Source organism: Marmota flaviventris, chromosome 8 (assembly GCF_047511675.1).
Source record: "Marmota flaviventris isolate mMarFla1 chromosome 8, mMarFla1.hap1, whole genome shotgun sequence".
NCBI classification, from domain to species: domain Eukaryota; kingdom Metazoa; phylum Chordata; class Mammalia; order Rodentia; family Sciuridae; genus Marmota; species Marmota flaviventris.
The window spans coordinates 83504126-83521344 of NC_092505.1; the positions used below are offsets into that span (position 1 = coordinate 83504126).

A 17219-nucleotide genomic window follows, 5' to 3' on the forward strand; every position below is an offset into this window, starting at 1 on the left:
CTGCTAAGCTTCTTGGTCTGCATATATACATTACAGAGTAAAATATATTAGTACAGGAATGGAATTCTGCTTTACACATCATTTGTAACCTGATATATTACATTTTCAATAATGATTTTATATCAATAGACTAAAAGCTGTCAGGATTTAAATAATTTTCATAATTTTCCATTACGTGTGTTCATCATAATATATTTAATTAGTTAAATATATTAATTAAATATTAGTTAAATATATTATTAAATATATATTAATTAAATATATTATAATTAGTTAAATATATTAATTCCAGTGTTTTGCTTATATCATGGTGATGAACATATCCATATATATTCCTTTATATATATATATGTATTTTCATTAATTAATTTCCTAGAAACAGAAATGTCAACTGAATATCTAAATAGTGTTCTTTTTTAAAGTCTTAGGTATATATTATTAATTATCCCTCTGGAAATCTGCTTTTAAGAGTAGATTTTGAGGAGGCCTAGCTCCTGTCATCCTTGTCAACATTGGACATTAACTTCAAAGAAAGTCTTTTTTATCAATGCAGTAGTAATAAAAGAAGGGATGACCTTTTAGGGGACTGGGATGAGTAGATGTCTTAGCTGGACATGAGACTTCTCAAAAATGCTTAAGAAAACCTTGGCAAGACTAGAGTTTCTGAATCACAAAGTAAGGGAGAGTCAGAAGACTGAAATTCAGCTACAGATGTTAATGTAACTTTATGTCTATCCACTGTCTGGGGAGGCTTGAAGGAATTCTAATAATGTTTGTATTTCATTGTGTTTCATGTGCTTATTAGTATTATATTTTGTTGTAAGAAATGTCTATAAATGATTTTGGTCTGTTTTTCTAGTAGGGATTTTTTTTGTGTGTGGATTTTTAAGTTGTCTATGTGTTAAAATATTAAACATTTTTTATAAAGTTTGCATCTTTTTTTCTACTTGCCCCTTGATTTTTACAGGTATAAATTGTGTTTTGGGATGGACAAACAAATATTTTTGCTATTTATGAGCCGAAACTGCTTTCCTATTCTTTGTTTCTAATTTGGACTTTAGTATGATGCAAAGCATTGACTCTTCTATTTCAATAATACATAAGAGTAAAAGTTTGCCAAATGTGGTAAGTGAAGTACAAAATATTCAATTTTATATAAATAGGTTGCACTGATTGCCAGTTCACAAAAAATAATAGGAGTCAACCTGTGTAGCTAATTGGCCGGTTTCAGGTGTGACTGCAAGATCCAAATATGTTCCTGCTGCAGTATGCATGGAACTGCATAGTATAGTTCTCTGCTCAACTTTAATATTGGTTGTCATAATTCTTGTTCTTAGCACTCACTAGAATTTAAGGACATCAGTCAGTTTAGTGGGTTCAATTTAGAGACAATGGTCACTGAGAATACTGGAGCCTTTTGAAAATCATTCTGTTACTGTGCTGTACTTGCAATGTTTTCATGTCTCTGGCTCTTTTTAATATATGAAAGCTGTGAGTCACAGCCAAAGATTACCAGATATTTGCATGAAAGATACAAAAACAATTGACCCCAAAGGAAGCAGAGGTCACAAAAGAAAACTTTAAGAAGTTTACAAGAATATCATAAATAAATCTGAGCAGATCTGGCATCCATAAAAAATACACTGTCATAAAGAAAGAAAAATTAGAGAACTAAAATGCAGTTTTTACGTTTAAATATGATTTCTACTTATTTTCTTTCGTCTGTATATTATTTTTGTTTATTCTTCCAAATGGACTTTATAAATAATTTATAAAATTCGACAATAGTAATTAGGGGTTTTAGTGCAATTATATAAAAATTATAGGCTATTAGCACTATTTGCTGACAATATGATTCTATATCTAGAAGACCCAAAAAGCTCCACCAGAAAACTTCTACAACTAGTAAATGAATTCAGCAAAGTAGCAGGATATAAAACCAATACCCATAAATCAAAGGCATTTCTGTATATCCGTGACAAATCCTCTGAGAGGGAAATGAGGAAATAGCGCAAGAATTTATAATAGCCTCAAAAAATAAAAATAAAAATATTTTTATTTTTTGAGGCTATTATAAATTAAACCAGAGACTCTGGTTTAATTAGAAGAAAAAGTAGGCCCTAATCTTTATCATGTGAAATAAGGCCCCAACTTCCTTAATAAGACTCCTATAGCGCAAGAATTAAAACCAAGAATCAATAAATGGAATAAATTCAAAATTAAAAGATTCTTCTCAGCAAAAGACACAATCTGTGAGGTAAATAGAGAGCCTACATCTTGGGAGCAAATTTTTACCCCTTACACATCAGATAGAGCACTAATCTCTAGGGTATATAAAGAACTCAAGAAGCTAAGCACCAAAAAAAAAAAAAAAAACCAAAAAAAAAAAACAACCCAATCAATTAATGGGCCAAGGACCTGAACAGACACTTCTCAGAAGAGGATATACAATCAATCAACAAATATATGAAAAAATGTTCATCATCTCTAGCAATTAGAGAAATGCAAATCAAAATTACTCTTAAGATTTCATCTCTTTCCAGTCAGAATGACAGCTATTAAGCATACAAACAACAATAAGTGTTGGCGAGGATGTGGGGGAAAAGGTACACTCATACATTGCTGGTGGGACTGCAAATTGATGCAGCCAATATGGAAAGCAGTATGGAGATTTCTTGGAAAACTGGGAATGAAACCATCATTTGGCCCAGCTATCCCTCTCCTTGGTCTATACTCAAAGGACTTAAAAACAGTATATTACAGGAACACAGCTACATCAATGTTTATAGCAGCACAATTCACAATAGCTAAACTGTGGAACCAACCTAGATGCCCTTCAGTAGATGAATGGCTAAAAAAAAAAAAAAAAAAAAAATGTGGCATATATACACAATGGAATATTACTCAGCAATAAAAGAGAATAAAATCATGGCATTTGCAGGTAAATGGATGATGCTGGAGAAGATAATGCTAAGTGAAGTTAGCCAATTCCAAAAAAACAAATGCCAAATGTTTTCTCTGATATAAGGAGGCTGATTCATAATGGGTTAGGGAAGGGAAGCATGAAAGGAATAGATGAACTCTAGATAGGGCAGAGGGGTGGGAGGGGAAGAGTGGGGGCAGGGGGTTAGCAAGGATGGTGGAATGTGATGGACATCATTATCCAAAGTACATGTATAAGGACATGAATTGGTGTGAACACATTTTATATACAACCAGAGATATGAAAAATTGTGCTGTATATGTGTAATAAGAATTGTAATGCATTCTGCTGTCATTTATTTTTTTAAAAATCAAAAAAAATTTTTAATTATAAGCTAATTTGGGAGAAATTACATTTTTAAAGTATTGGGCTTTCCTGTCCAGGATCATGATATGAGTGAGACATATTATAATTTTTTTATGTTTTTCAGTAATTTTTTTTACCATTTGATCTTGAGTATAACTAACTGTTTTTTCTTTTTGTTTAAATTTTTATTTGTTTTTTTAGTTATATATGACAGTAGAATATATTTTGACATATCATACATACATGGAGTATAACTTCCCATTTTTGTGATTATAAGTGATATGGAGTTACTACTGGTTACTAAGCATTTCTTGATAATATCTCTGCAGTGATGCTCCCCCACTTTATATTTTATGACTGGTATATGAAAGCTATGAGTCACAAAGATTACCAGATATTTGCATGAAAGATACAAAACAATTGACCCCAAAGGAAACAGAGGTGTTTGAAGTCACAAAACACAACTTTAAGAAGTTTTTTCTTTTTTTCTGGTAATAGCAAAACTAGTTTTTAAAAATTTATCTTTTATGTCTTTTCCCATACTTTCTTGTTTGCACTAATGAATTTCTAGAAGATTCTCTTATATTTTATTAGTAAATTAACTTTCATCTCCACATAAGCACTTTGTCTTTGCCTATAATTATTTTGTGTTAAAATATACAGAACAGAATTTATTATTTTAACCATTTTAAATGTAAAGTTCAGTGCCATTGGGTAATTCACATTGTTGTGCGCCATCATCCATCTGTAGAAATTTTCATCTTCCCAAACTGACCCCATTGTATAGTAACTTTGCATTACACTGTAACTCTCAAAAAGTTCACTTCCACAAATGTTGGAAACCACTGTTGTACTCTGGTTTTAACTATTCTAGGTACCTCATATAAGTGGAATCATATAATAATTGTCATTGTGTCTGGCTTCTTTTACTTTGCCAAAATTTTCATTTATCATCCGTGTTGTAGTGTGTATCCCTATACAATATTTTTACAGCATTTTTTATTCAGTTATTGATTACCTGGGAATTTAGATTAGTGAGGAGTAGTGATGTCTTTATGCCTCTTTGTCTTGATCCTGAGTTTAATGTGTCTATTAGTGTTTTATTAGCTAATGTTGTTTCAACTGTTGGCATCTGCTGTATGCTCTTTGTCAAGTTAAGGAATATTTCCTACTCTTTCTTGATTCCTAATGCTTTATTTTTTAATTAATTTTTCTTAAATCAGAATTTGTTTTTCCTAATAGCTTTAGACAACTAACTTGATGGTGTAATCATTATTCTTATATTTCTAAAATAACAGGTACTTGGTCATGTTAAATTTTTTGAAATATTTTCATATTAAAGTATTATACATTTCATTTAAGATTTTCTCTTTGTACTCCTATACCAGATCAGCTTCTATATTTCCTTTTCTATACTATCTTTATCAAGTTTTTGTTACTATAATTATTTTACTCTTAGAAATTTAAATATAATTGAAGTTAAATTTGAAGCTGGGCTTTAATCAGAATCACAGTATTATTGATTTCAAATGGGGTCCTCTTTCCAAATTTTTTCTTTTCTTTTTATTTAGTAACTTTAGACATCAGTTGACTTCCCAATATAACAGGTAAATAATTTTACTCATCCTCTTTTCTTAAACTTCATCTCATTTAACAGTATGTAAAATATTTTTTCCTCCTCTGTAAGATTGTAGAATATTTTCTCTGTTTTTGGAGTTTTAAAATGTTATTAAGAAGTGTCTATCTATAGCTCTTTTCTGCCTCATTTTTCTTATGTTTTCGAGCCTTATATCTTACTACTGATTAGGAATTTTTAAATTATTATGAATGTTTGTTTGTTTATTTATTATTGTGTTGCTTGGAATTGAATCCCTGGACTCAAGTATGCAAGGATGCAAGGTAACTGCTGTACCACTGAGCTACATCCCCATCCCTATTCATTATTTAAAATTATTTTTCCTCTATTACTCTGTATTTGGAATTTCTATTATAATGTTTTTGTGTCCTTTTTACTGTGCCTCATCATTTCTTTTAAATATTCCACTTACTTATCATTTTCTACATGGAAGATTTTGTTGGCTTATCTTCCATGTCACTAAATTGATATTTAGTATGGTCCTTTCTGTTTCAATCCATCTATTGCCTTCTTTGTTTCAAAATAACATTTTAGTTTAGAATCATATTTTAGCTTTCCAGTGTTTCTATTTTCGGTGCAGTCTAAATTTGTTTCATGGATGCCAGATTCTCTCAGATTTATGTAGGATATTACATATTTTCAGAAGTTATCTTCAATAATCTCTATTTCATTTAGGGTCAATTCTTATTTGTCTTTTATCTATTATTAACTATGCAAATATCTGGTTACATTTGGCTATTATTATTTTGAAAATGAAAATCATTGCTTCATATGGAAATAGAAGAAAAGAGTAAGATACCAACTACTTTGTTACTCTGAATGGAGTTATAAAATTGATCTGATGCTTATTGTTTTGTTTTATTTATTGTTGTTTTTTGAGTGGAAGTGTCTCCCTATGTTGAGTACACTGGTCTGAGCTCTCAATTTTCCTGCCTTATCCTCTGAAGTAGCTGAGATTACAGAAGTGTGCCTCTACATTTGACTTTGATGCTTATTCTTAATATCAGTTGATTCTAGGACATTTCTGGTACAATATGTTTTAAAATCATTTCATGTATAGATTTGCTTTCTATGTACTCATTTGGTTTGACACTTAATAGGCCCACTTTGTCTGAAGCATAGTATTTCTCATGAGCTCTAATAATTTCCTTCCTCCATATTCACTTTCTAGAACTCCTTCAAGATTGATCCAGTATGACTTTGCCTTTGTTTTCTCTTTGAAATTTTGCTCTAGGTGTCAGGAGATTTTTTCAGTTTTTCTTTCAACATTTCCATATTGACAATTATATTGTAATTTGCCTAAGTTTTCTCTTCTGCCATAAATGCACTATCTTCTTAAGTAATTATGAGGTTTCCATATTGACAATTATATTGTAATTTGCGTAAGTTTTCTCTTCTGTCATAAATGCACTATCTTCTTAAGTAATTATGAGGCTATTCATTAGGTTAATTTTAAAGTTCTTTTAAGTTCACTTCTCTGAAATATATGTTCTCAAGTCAATGTTCTGGTCTTTCTAGTTCATGCTGTTGGAAGGTTTTAATTTTTTTATTTCATATATCTGGTGATTTGGTTATTTATTCAGTTATTTATTAGGCGGGAGGTATGGAGTTCTGCTATAGTATATTTTGATCTTATTTCTTGCCAATCCTTCATCTAAATGAGAGAGCAGGTAGCTTTATATATATTTACTTGTTGGTTTATTTATATAACTAATGTACATTTGACCCACTCTGTGTGTACTTGTTCATGTACACTGGGAAACCAGTGCTGACTGAGTCACTGATGGAATTTGAAATGAGATGCTTCTGCTTGCTTTTCTCTCACCCTCTTGCTATTGTTGTTTTAGTTTCTGATGCTTTCCAAGATCAGTGTAATATTGAGTGTGTATATTGGCTCAAGTCTACTTCTCCTTTATTTATTCCACAACAGTTTTTATTAGCTTCCACTCTGGAGAATTTACTGAAATTATTTATTGAACAATGACCTTCCTATGTTCTCAACTGTGGTAGATTATTCCTTTTTTAAAATTTTCTCTTACTATAATTTTAGTATGATCCTGGAGGAAGAACACATAAGTATTCTGTGCCATCATGAACCACAAACACCACTTGCTATGTTTTTAAAGAGCAGCTATAAATAGTCAGTAATTTCCTTGTCTTGTGTATAGTCTGTTCAGATTGCTATTAAAAAATAAATAAAATACTGCAGACTGTGTGTATTAAACCATAGACATTTGTTTCCTAATGGTTTTGGGGACTGGAAAATCCAAGATAAAAGTTCTGGCCAGTTTTGTTTCTGCTGTAGGTTCTGTTCCTATCTTCCAGATTGTTGCCTTTTTGTTGTGTAGTTTTTGCCTTTCTTTGGTGTGTGCACTCAACAGAGAGTGAGTGAGCCATGGAGAACTCTCTGCTATCCCTTTTAAGGGATAAACCTAGGGGGTCAAGCCCCCACCTATCTGACTTTCTTTAGCCTTAACAACTTCCTTAAAGGTCTTATTTTCAAATACAACCCCAGTGGTGGTCATGGCTTCATTATATGACTTTCAGCTGATAGACAGTCTGTAACATTCTGCTCCTGGCCCACCCTACTCATCCATTCTTGCAAGCAAAATACAACATTCCATCTTAAATAGGCTCAAATGATTTTACTCATTCTAGCATGATTTTCAAAGTCTAATTTGTCATCTAAATATCATCTAAATCAAATATGGTTTGACTCAAGGCGTAGTTAATTCAGATGCATATTTCCTTTCCAGTTGTCAATCTGTGATATTAGGGAATTATGTGCTTCTAAATGGCAAAAATGGAACAAGCATATAATGGACAACTCCAATTCTAAAAGGCAGAAATTTGAAGGGAAAAAAGTGGTCCCAGGTCCCAAGCAAGTCCAAAATCTTAACAAAATTAATTTCATTATATCTTGAGTTTTGAGGATTGTCCTCTTTAGTTCTGTGCTCTTCCTTCCAGGCCGCTGGACTATTGGTCCTACCTTCAGGAGCCATTAGGGTGGTGGTCCTAACATCTAGACTGACTGCCTTGCTGAATTGGGATACTGCCCCCAAGTATTTGGGTCTGTGTCCTCAAGGTTTCTGGTAGCTCTATCCTCAGGGCCAGCAAGAGGCTGTTGAAACCACAGACAGGCTTTAATTTACCCTCTGAAACCAAGGAGAACCTAGCCTTGTTTTGGGCCTGTGGAGGGAGTGACAGCCCTGACTATCTCTGAATGGTCTTCAAGGACATTCAACCCTTTTATTGAAAAATAAGCATGTTCAAGGCCATCCTTCATTCCCTTCCATGTTGTCTATTTCCTTTAGTCCCAGCTGGCAGCATTTTTTGCTGGTACAGTCTCATCTATAATTCTTGACTTCTGCTGAGATGGCTGATTACTCATCTCCTTATCCAATTGTTGTTCAGCCACACTCTTAGTTTCTCTTCAAAACAATTTTTCTCATTTTTCACAATATAGATCAGCAGATAATTTTATAAATCTTTAAGTTCTGATTCCTTCTTGCTTAGGGATTCCTTCTTAAATTCATCTCTTTCCTCTTGTACTTTTCTCTAATCAGTAAGAAGGACTCCATCCACACCTTCAATACTTTGCTTAGAAATTTCCTCCACTAAATATCTAATTTCATCACTCACAATTCTACCTTCTACAAAATACTAGAACTTAATTCAGCCAAGTTCTTGTCAACAATACTCCAATTTCTAATAACTGTTTCTTATTTCTTCCTGATACCTTGCCAGATAGGTCTTTAAAATCCATATTTCTACCAACATTCTGCTGATGATTATTTATGTAAACTCTGAGCAGATGAACACTTTCTCTCTAACTTACTTTTCTTTCTGAGCCCACTTTTAAATCTTAATTACTATTTTAAAATACTTATTTCCAATTAGGGCCACACTGGGTATCAAGTTACAACATATGAATTTGTAGGAGGGAGAGAGACACAAAAATTTGATCTATAATGCCCTATCAAGTAGAACTCAAGTGACTATTAAAATATTTTGTTTACTGTGAAGAGAAATAGATATGTTTTTCATTTTGGGCTGCTTCTTTTTAAGGTGGATCTCAATTTCTAGTAAATGCTTCTTTTCTTATTGCTAGTTTTATATTCTTTCTTTTCTCTGATTCCCATTTTATCTCCTTTTCCTAATAAATTATAATTTTATTTCATTGTTACTTAGATTGTGTCTTTTTGCTTTTTGGCTATTAAACAAGGAATTTTGAGAGACTTATAAAAACTGTATTGAATTATGAACACCTACTGAACAATAATCCACTATTCTAAGCAATCTCACTTCTACATAAACATTTTTAAAAAGTAAAAAATATATCTCCTTAATTCCAGAAAGAGATCTCAGGATCTTGAATATGCTAAACACACATTCTACCACTGAACTAAGCCCTCAGCCCAGGACCTAGAGTCCTTTTAAGCCTCTAAGCATGTTTCAGAATTGATTATTTCAGAGATCTGGGGGAGACTGCATGAAGTGGGATATTACAGAATGAGGCCAACTCATTGTTGGTCTTTAAAAATGTCCTGGGGTAGTTTGCCTGTTGCTTTTCCAGATATAAATATAGACACAGGCCAGTGAACTCATAATATTGATGCCATCCCCCGAAATAGGTCAAATAGAACAAAAACAAAATAGTTCTTGTGCAGTAATCTTTTGGTACATTACGTCAAAATCAGATGGTGTTTTGATGACCCAGTAGGTTAGGAGACAAAAAAAAGGGGGGGGGGGAGACACTAACTACATAAATATCTTGCTCAGTCATGTAAGAAATTTGTTGTGGCCTCATAAAATATAACCAGTTTGCAAAATATTAGTAGTCAAAAGAAGAATAGAGAGAATTATAGAAAATTTATTTCTCATACTTTGCCAAATTCTGAACTGAGTCCCTTCACAGGAAGCATCTTTATTTATTATTCACTGAGAATGAACAAATCAAACAAACGAAATGGCCAATATATTTTTTTTCTGGATAATGAGCAGCCTATTCTCTCTTTCATGTAGAAGCATTTCTCTCTTTTTGAGGGGGGCGGGGCGGATAATTATTATGTACTGCATTTTATTCTGGTGTAGACAATGGCATAGAGATGTATTCTCTCTCTCTCTCTCTCTCTCTCTCTCTCTTTTAAGAATTAGTACTATAAATTAAAGGTATAATTAAATTCTGTTGTAGGGAGATATTCATTTTACTTCTGTCCTAGAATTGGGGGTCAGTGGTCACATTTTTTAATGACTGCCAATGGCTTTTCTACTTGTAAATAAATGCAGGCCTTCCTTCTACTAATCCAAATATTTTAAAGTTCACCTTTATATATGCAATTTATAATTCACAAATTGTTTCCTCCTTTTCTTCTTCTACATTTAAATCTTACCTAGACCTATATCTTATGATCTTTGACTCTTTTAAAGTATTTCTCACTAGCTCATTTATGCTCAGTTCTTTCAAAAGATTTATGAGAGCCAGAGGTAGTAATGTGTTAGGCAAACAGGATTAAGGTCATAGTCACAGAAAAACTGACAAAAACATCTGTCATTATTAACTAAAGATTTTTTCTAAACTAAAGTAATCTTAATTTTCTTAGACTTTTAAGTTTAGGGAAAACATTCCATTTCAATAGTTGAGACGTGAGATACAATTACATCTCAATGTATTATGTGGTGGTTCTGTTTGTACAGTGAAAGCTATTTTCATCCAACAGTGAAGTATAATCAAAGAAAAAACACTCTGCCAACCCAAATACTAGTCGAAATTCTCTTCTTGGACACATTCTTTCAGGGGCAGTTTTTCATTCTTGGGATGCCAAATAACAAAGGCCTCAGGAGAGACAGAGAAGGCAGAACTAAAAAAAGCAATGGACTTTTGGAGAGAGGAACTGGAGAACCATCTTTGCCAGACAGAGGTGCAGAATGGAAGAATTTAGCTATCCTAAAGCTTGGAGCCTCCTCTATCTGCCACATCATCCCTATCTGACTGATTTATTTGGGACAGATCTGTCATCTTGCCCTCCCTGAACAGAGGTAGCAAGTTTGGACAACTAAGTGGGGAAGGCACTGAGGAACCTGAGGAAAGGACTTCCCCTTGACTGAGATGGAACTAAAATTGACCAGTGAGTAATTTGCCAGTGAGACAGTAGTAAGCCCACTAAACACTATGGGAGCTATAATGAAAACAATAACAATAAATCAACTTTTTGGAGACACTACAATCCAATTTATACTTGGAAAACAAAGATTTATCCCCATGTGAAGGGAACTGAAGGCTGTGAATATAATTTTAAAAAAGGATTCTAGTTAATGTTTGAACAATGTTGTATTGTTGACATATTTATTCCATCTTCTGTAATCAGTATTTTGAAGAAATGAATTAGCTGTCATCAAGCGATAACTACAGAATGATTTTTGAATGTAGCATGAGAAAAAAAAACTATAAGTAATTAGGTTTTTTTCCCTCCTTTTTGAGACAAAGATACATGTTTTAATTAGTATCTGATTAAAACTTTCATGTTCTAATCAGATGTTTTTTTAAAAAAAAAAATTTTAAAAAAATCAATCCAACTGAGTCATACTTCCTTTCTAGAAAGACTCATAACTCAAGACTATTAACTCAACATTATCACCTAGCATTTTGAATCTGAATGTAACACTTTGCAAGTAACACTGTTGAGTTGTAACAAGGACTTTCTTCAGATAGTTCTTATTTCAGAAAAAAATAAAACAAGTGTGGTAATGCAAAAAGAGGACAAACAGGTTTTGGAGGCTGGCTTGCCTCTGTTCTCAGCTGCATGAATGTGGTAAATCAACTCATCTACCTTGAGTTTTAACCTATTTGTATATAAAATAGAAAATTATGGTCTACTTAGAATAGTTGTGATTAGAATTAAAAGGAGATGATGTAAAAACAACTTTCATATAATTATGTGTCATGATTATTATGATGATAAAGAATAAAACTTTTTAGACATGCAAACAGGCCACTATGGTAGATATTTTGGGGCAGAACTTTGAATCTGCTGGTAAAGCACTTCTAACCATATACTTATTTCATCCTACATTCCTGTAGTTCTTAATTTGTCATCATGATGTCATGTTTTTATTTTTCTGGCAAAGAACAGTAGACTTCTTTGAAAGCACACTGTTATTTACCCCTCACACATCAGATAGAGCACTAATCTCTAGGGTATATAAAGAATTCAAGAAGCTAAGCACCAAAAAAACAAATAACCCAATCAATAAATGGGCCAAGGACCTGAACAGACAATTCTCAGAAGAGGATATACAATCAATCAACAAATATATGAAAAAATGTTCATCATCTCTAACAATTAGAGAAATGCAAATCAAAACTAAGATTTCATCTCACTCTAGTCAGAATGGCAGCTATTATGAAGACAAACAACAATAAGGGTTGGCAAGGATGGGGGGAAAAAGGTACACTCATAAACTGCTGGTAGGACTGCAAATTGGTGCAGCCAATATGGAAAGCAGTGTGGAGATTTCTTGGGAAATTGGGAATGGAACCACCACTTGGCCCAGCCTTCCCTCTCCTTGGTCTATACTCAAAGGACTTAAAAACAGCATACTACAGGGACACAGCCACATCACTGTTTATAACAGCACAATTCACAATAGCTAAACTGTGGAGCCATTCTAGATGCTGAATGGCTTAAAAAAATGTGGCATATATACACAATGGAATATTACTCAGCAATAAAAGAGAATAAAATCATGGTATTTACAGGTAAATGGATGGAGTTAGAGAAGATAATGCTAACTGAAGTTAGCCATCCCCCTCAAAATGAATGTCAAATGTTTTCTCTGTTATAAGGAGGATGATTCATAGTGGAGTAGGGAGGGGGAGTATGGGAAGAATAGATGGACTTCAGATAGGACAGAGAGGTAGGAGGGTAAGGGAGGAGACATGGGGTTAGAAATGATGGTGGAATGTGATGGACATTATTATCCAAAGTTCATGTATGAAGACACTTATTGGTGTGAATATACTTTGTATACAGAGATATGAAAAATTGTGCTGTATGTGTGTAATAAGAATTGTAATGCATTCTGCTGTTAAATATAAACAAAAAAATAAATAAATAAAATCAGGTTTAGATTAAAAAAAAAAAAAAAAAAAAAAACCTGCTTCTTCCATGTGAAAGCCCTGCCTCTGTACCCATCAATAGTTCCTTGGCATAGCATGTTTGGCAACATAAAATGGCAATTCTTACACAATGTAAAATTGTTCTCTCTTTGGTTTCCATTTTTCTTTGGACAATGTACCCTGTCAGAGATTGACTGTCTAGATGTTAGTAACCATTCTTTAACTTTTACTCAACTAGGGATGTTTTGACCCATTCCCTCTTCTACTTATGATTTTAGATTTCATGACGTTTGTTTATGGTTTTGAATCAAAGCAACAGTGACTTATGATTAATATGGTTTTGGACTATAAAATGTGTAATCAAACTCCTGGAGGGGGATCAAAAGGTGTAGACTTGCAGCTTGTCCCTCAGCCCATCAGCTGGTGGATCTGGACCCCCAACTGGTAATAAAGTTCCCGTCTCCTACTCTAATAACACAAACAAACAAACAAAAACACCACACTGTTAGATGGATGGGTTTATGGATTTATTTTATAAAGAAGAACAAATGTCTGATTCACTACACAACCATATAATTTCATTTAAGAAGTATCTTGTGAGCATTTGAGTGTCTGAATATAGCTGTTCCTTGGTATCTGGAGACAGGGATTGTTTCCAGGACTCTTGGTATACCAAAATTCATAGATGTTCAATTCCCTGATATAAAATGCTAAAATATTTGCATTTAACCTTTGCACTTCAGTCTTTAGACTGTAAATCATCTCTATATTAGATGATTTACAGTAATACAATGTAATACTATATAAATAATTTTTTGCTGTATTGTTTAGGGAAAGAATATAAGTCTTATATGTTCGGCACAAAAGTTACCATCATAAGCCTAAATACATAGAACATATCAATAACAACTTTTTACCAAAAAAATATTTTCAATGAGCTTCTGGTTGAATACACAGATGTGGAAACCATAGACGTGGAACCTCATGGATACCTAGGGCCAACCATGCACAAAAGAAGAACATTGAAGTAAGGGGATAGGTATATAGACAGATTCTGACTTATGATTTTTTGACTTTGTGATGATGTGGAAATAATAAACTTTCAGTGGAAACCATACTTTGAATTTTGATCTCTTCCTGGGTTAGTGATATTCAGTATCGGTCTGATGCTTCAGATGCTGGGCAGTGGCAGTGAACCACATCTCCAAGAAGCCAAATGATCATGAGGGTAAACAGTGAATACTCTACATTGTACCATGTTGCTCACTGTGATGTTGGGTAGATTAAGTATATTAAATGCATTTTTAGCCTAACCATATTTTGAACTTATGATGGATTTATCAGCACATAACCCTATTTTTAGTTGAGAAGCATTATGTGAATTCCATCAGCAAGATTTGTTACTTCTGTAAGTTTGGGTCATATAACTTTTCTTAGCTTCAACTTTTTCAATAGGAAAATTGGGATGATAGATCAGCATTCAATTCATTATCTATATGAAAATCAAATCAAATAATATGTAATTTGAAAATTATTATCTATCATGCCAATTTAAACACTTCTGGGATTAACCTAGATGAAATAAAACATGAACAGAGGTGTAATGATTTTCATTTTTGATATTGCATTTATCAGGGGAGACAATAAAACTTTTTGTCCTGTTTTCTGAGAACCAGAAATTGTAATGGATGGGTTCTAGGTCTGAGCACTGGAATGCTTGTGATCTAGTTCTGCTTTTGTCATTTGTTGAATTCATAATTTAGGACAAATATGTTGTATATTCTTTGCTAATGGTTTGCTTCTGAAATGTCCCACAAAACCTCATTTGTTGAAAGAATAGTCTCCAATTCAGCAGAGTTCAGAGGTGGGACTTTTAGGCAATGACTGGGTCATGAGGGCTCTGAGCTCATAGTGTATTAAACCATCAAACCCATTGACAAGCTGGATAGACTACAGGGAGGTACCTATTTGGAAGAAGCAAATCATTGGAGGCATGCTCTGGAAGGGTTTGCTTTCTCCCCAGCCCCTTCCCCAGCACTCCCCAATCTGTGTTTCCTGGCTCCCATGCGCTGAGAAGCTTTCTTCCACTATGCCCTTCCACCTTGACGTTTTTGCCTTGGAGACAGTTGACCCTAAACTAAATCCTTTGAAACTGTGAGCCAAAATAATTTTTTTCCTATTCTAAGTTGTTCTTTTCAGATAATTTGATCACAGTACTGAAAAACGCACTTACACACCTGACTTTTATCATATTTAAAATGGTGGAGATTATTGCGCTCCTTTTTATGACATTTAGGTGGGCATTCCTTTAAACCTTCTCCATAGTTCTGAGTGATTGCCTGTCTCTTTCACAAATATGTATACAGTGAGTTAATATGCTTGGTCTATGTCCTTTAGTGGGGACCCTTATAGGAAAAGAGATTTTAAAATATTAATATCAAGTTCTTAATTACCAAACTTAATATTCTTTTTTTTTTCTAAATTTTACTTTCTTTTTTTAACCTTTATTTTATTTGTTTTATTTTTTTATGTGGTGCCAGGGATTGAACCTAGTGCCTCATGCATGCTAGGCAAGCGCTCTACCACTGAGCCACAACCCTGGCCCCAAACTTAATATTCTTAATGGAAGAAATGCTAAATAATGTTTGTAAGGTTTTTCTCCTAAATGTATTTGACCTTGATTTTTCTTTGTTATTGAATCAGTGTTTTCATTGTTCAGTGAAAATGTTACTGTTCAATGAAAATGTTATTGTTTTCCCTAGAAAGAATCATGTTTGCTCTGAAGTTCAGTAGCTTCACATTTTTGACATATTTATTACAAAGTAACATGCTTACAACTCTTCCAAATAAATGAGAAAATTGCACATGTAAGACACTTTTATTGTTGACAGGGTTGAAATTTATCAGTCAGTAATTTACTTGACAGCATATTCCCATCTATCTTTATTACATATTAAGCCTTGATGTAATTTTTTTTTTCAGTAGCAGAGATTAAACCTAGGGGTTCTGAACCACTGCACCACATTCCTAATCCTTTTATTTTTTATGTTGAGACAGGGTCTTACTAAGTTGCTTAGGGTCTCACTAAGTTGCTGAGATTGGTTTCCAACTTGCAGTCCTCTTGTCAGCCTCCCAAGTCAATTTAATCTTTATTTAATAAGCAGTGATAAAGATAGAGATAGAAATAAATACTATACAGGGCCATTACATTTAAAACTTCCATTTTGGTAAGTAAGAGAAATAGAGTAATATTACTTACTTCACTCTTGAAATAGTTTAAGTTATTGAGCTAGTAAGTATGATAATCATTGATTAGAACTTTTTTTCCTCTTTGTCACTTTTTGAGAATTTATTGCTTATTAACAGGCAATAAAAGCAAGGAGAATAAATTCTGTCTATATCACTTTTTTATCTTAGTAAAAAGTCTATTTACAATTAAAATCTGGATAAAATTTTTTTTGTAAGTTTGATTGGTACTTTTTAATTTTTCATTAAAAAACAACATCCTAGTCAACATACTAATATAATATAGGGAAAACTTTACATTTTTTAACATTTTCTTTAAATATAATTGCTATTACCAGTTTGAGTGTCAACCTCTCTTCTGTGTATACTATTTATAAATGTGTAACTTTGGCTGATGTATATGGGTATATATTCTGGGTATAGTATCCTTCAACTTGTATTTTTTAGATATATCTTTCAGATCTTTGGAAGAAGAGTACTTACTTTTATGCTGCAAATCATTCCGTAGTACAGGTGTATTTTAGCTTATTTTTCTATTCCCCTCTTGACAGACATTTAGGTTGTTTGAACTTTTATTTTGCCAACAATCTTTATATTATTTTCTTTATATTTTATTTACATTATTTAAGTGATTTTGTATATAACCTTGTATTTAACCTTGAATACTTTCCAGTATGAGTTAACTAATGTTTTAATTTGTGAAAGTTATTTATAAATTCTAAATGTTATTTTCTTTTCCACATAATGCACACAATTTTTTTTAATCTATTGCTTAGCATTGAGCTTTGTTGTATTACATTGGTTGTTGTTCGACTATTTAAACATTTTTTATGTAGTCAGAGTTATCATTTCTCTTTGTCATCTATTTCTTGAATTTTGCATAAGGTCTTTCTTTGCCATGGATTTTTTATTTCCCTGTATGTATAAAT

The 17219-nt window shown here is 32.8% G+C and overlaps 1 protein-coding gene across 2 annotated transcripts in view; it reads left to right on the forward strand.

Annotated features, from left to right (window-relative positions):
- Pros1 (protein S) overlaps positions 1 to 17219 on the forward strand; it is an 84245-nt gene that overhangs the window by 10619 nt on the left and 56407 nt on the right. The gene's annotated exons all lie outside the window — the stretch shown is intronic.